Below are 3,164 nucleotides of genomic sequence, written 5' to 3'. Positions count from 1 at the left end.
AGAGCTGAGCTATTGCGAGTAGCACCACTGTAACCACGGAGTAAGAAAAGACTCCAAGCACGGCAGTGTTCACAGCCCTTGCTTCCTTCCTGTAGTTTCCCTGGCTCAGGAAGCTGGCATGGCAGCTGCATTGGGCTGTGGTGTCCCCTGCACCCAGGGAGGTAAGAGGTCCTTGCAGGCTGCCTCTCTGACCTCAGCCACTGCAGCTGTGAGGGAGTCTCAGGATGGAGGCGGAGAGTGTGGCAGTGTAGCCAGGAGCAGCCCCTGGCCTGTCACATCCCGCGTGCTGGGGTGCACTCAGGTCCCCCACACTGCTGGGAAGCTGCTCTGCAAGGCCACCAGTGCCAGGAGCCAAGACCACAGGGCCCCTGTGCTTTGGCTGCCACTTCCCTCTGTCTTGCTTGTTGCGACTGTCAAAGCCAAGCACAGCGCACCTAACTCCAGGACATTGTGAGGACAGCCAGTGACATCCGGCTTCCTGCATCCCCAACAGCCACGTTCCCCACCTCCCTCCGCTTCCCTCCCAGCTTGTTGGCAGCACCATTTTTCTGGATTTCCAGACAGAAACCACCTTTGAACCACCTGTCCTCCACCCATAGCCAGCCCATCATCAGATGTGGCGCAGAACCTGCACCCAGACCCCGGGAACCCTCACCCACCCCATTGCCCAAGCCAACCCTGCCTGGTTTGCCTGGCTGTGTGTCCACATCTGCCTCCCCAGGCTCTCTCACCAGTGAGGCACAGGGACTCTTCTGTAGCACTTCCCTCCACTCAGGACACTCCTGTGGCTCCTTGTGGTAGAAGTGGCCCACACTTTTCAGGGTGGAGGTTCTGGCTGCTTTTTCTACCTCAGTAAAGAGGAAGTCCATTGCTCACACCTCTCAGCCCCACTCATTCCCTTGCTTCTCCTCACACATGTAGGACTTCATCATTCCAGGGCCTTTGCACAAGCTGCTCCCCGGGGCTACAGTGATTCCACAGTGGATCCCTCTGTCCTCAGGGCTCTTCTCACAGCTCCCTTCTCAGCAGAAACAGTGCCCTACAAGCAGCCATACCCAATCCAGTCTGCTGCCTGTTGACCCCCTGTGGTCTCAGAGAGGGATAGAGTGTACCTTTGTGAATTGTCCATTGTCATCCACATTGGAGAGGTTCCGGCACTCAGAATGCCCAAGCTTGGCACGAGTGGAGGATTCTGGGAAGCAGGAAGTGTCTTAGCTTCAGCCTTCTACCCATGGCTGCCCAGCAGAAGGAGGGCACCAGGCCAGGTGAGAGCAGGTCGGTAACATTGGGAAGAAGCCTTTGCAAAGGGGCCATCATGAAGGTTGGGGAGGAGAGGACAAGCAGGGTGGCTGGCAGGAGGAAGCAGGTGTTTGTAGAGACAGAAAGGCTCCATTCAGCGGTGGCCTCCTCAGTGCCACCACTGGCAGTCATGGCCCTCACATTGTCCTGCTTGTCCTCTCCAAGATCATCATCCTCACGCAAAGGCAGGCAGATCAGCCGGCCCACTCCAGCCCACCAGATCTGTGGGGTTCAGGGGACACAATGCCAGCTGAAGGAGGGAAACTGAGGCGGCACCTTTGCACAGTATGAGGAGCAAGCCAAGCCCCAGGTTCCTCCAGAGAGTGTGTGGATTTGGACAGCTGGGAGAAATACCTGGTCTTCAGTTACCCAAGCTCTGGGCTAAACTTGGTGGGGACCTTGTGCTCCAATTCACTGCTCTCTAGAACCTTCCAGCCCAACCCAGCAGATGTGGGGTCACCAGGTACTGGAAGCCGATCACTAGGTTCCCTCTAGGTGCAGGGTGACCAAAATGCACTGTTGAAATTGAAACAAATTTATTATGGTAAAGAACACATTGCCTGGAACCCCCCTCAAAACCGTCCCCTTCGCTTGGGACACTCTTGTCCCATTACTCCTGCCCCTTTGGAAGCAGTTCTGGACCTTCTCTTCCCTCAGTGTCTCTAGTGGTGCGGTCTTGGCTGCCTCCGTGACTCCACTGGCTCCAAACATTGACCTTTCATAATCACGTTGACACTGGGGAAGACCTAGGAGTTGTGTGGTCCCAGATCTGGTGAGTAAGGAGGGGGAGGATGCAGCATCGTGTTTGGATGAGCTGCCTTTCCAGTGGGCAGCACTTGGCAGCAGCAGTCACTGTGGGTTTGTTTTTTTTTTTTAATCACACCTCGTAAAGAATTCATGAAAGAGGGCTCCACAGCTGCTGCAGAAAGAATACTGGGATAAGTGCACTTGAAGTGAGGGGGAGCATCCTGAATGCATCTTTTACTGGAATACATTTGTTTTAGTTTAAGCATTCACTGCTGTTTCAGTCACACCTCATACTGAGCACACTTTTAATAGCAAGGTCTCGTTTACGACCAAACACTGGCTACGGAGACTTTCTGTCAATGGGTCCTTCCTGCCTCAGAGAATATGGCAGTTTCTAAACCCCAACAACTCTTGGGAGCTCAATTCAGGGGAGGTGGGCTTTCCGGCCAGGTCCTCGTGGTGTAGGAGATGGAGAAAGAACAGCCAGGTGCAGCCCGAGCATCTACAACTCAGTGCCCGGGGCAACCATTGGCTTCATGTCTGAAAATGTCGCTTCCCACGTGAGAAAGAAGGTTTTCAAAATATTCAGAAGGTTTTTATTATCATCAACTAACTCCCATAAAACATCTCAATAACAGCGACTTCTACAGTAGCAGCCTGAAAGGTCAAACTTCATGGAAACAACCGGAGTGTTCAGCGATCTGCAGGTGTGAGGGCCTCCTGGGACTTCTGACTGTGGCTGTGGGCATCACCAGGACCAGGCTCCATGGGCCCACTCAGTATATTTTTCTTCATTTTCTCAAACCTGGCCCGATTCCACCTTAAATTAATGTTAAACAGCTTTATTAAGGCCAATTGACTCCGTCTCATGGCTCCCCGGGAGGTGGAGCTGGCAGACTCAGGCTGTGGGGGCTTCCAGTTGCTTCCCAAAGCACTTTCTGTTGTTCTGAATGCTGGGGACATCAAAGCTGAGGATTTGACTGCCCTGATGATGAAGCTGCTGTTCCCGCCTCAGAAGTGTAATTGCTCACAGTAGGACTGCTGCTAGCAGGTGTGTGCAATCCCCGTCCTTCCCTTCCGACGTGCAGGCTGCTCATTACCAGAGGTAAAAACCCCAG

At 53.8% G+C, this 3,164-nt stretch overlaps 1 long non-coding RNA gene across 2 annotated transcripts; it reads left to right on the top strand.

Moving 5' to 3' along the window:
- Positions 1-1,201: 1,201 nt before the first annotated feature.
- On the top strand, positions 1,202-2,892 carry LOC104864670. 2 transcript variants are annotated; one of them, XR_780964.1, is made up of 3 exons: positions 1,202-1,275; positions 1,957-2,071; positions 2,685-2,892. It is a non-coding gene; the product is annotated as an uncharacterized LOC104864670 (long non-coding RNA). The 2 variants fall into 2 exon arrangements; XR_780965.1 differs by having other exon boundaries at positions 1,221-1,265.
- The last annotated feature ends 272 nt before the right edge of the window (positions 2,893-3,164 follow it).

The sequence above is a fragment of the Fukomys damarensis genome, unplaced genomic scaffold, assembly GCF_012274545.1.
Source record: "Fukomys damarensis isolate Sample0158 unplaced genomic scaffold, DMR_v1.0_HiC HiC_scaffold_23, whole genome shotgun sequence".
NCBI lineage: Eukaryota > Metazoa > Chordata > Mammalia > Rodentia > Bathyergidae > Fukomys > Fukomys damarensis.
Note: the sequence above shows the minus strand (reverse complement) of the source record. Positions and strands in the feature narration are given on the sequence as shown.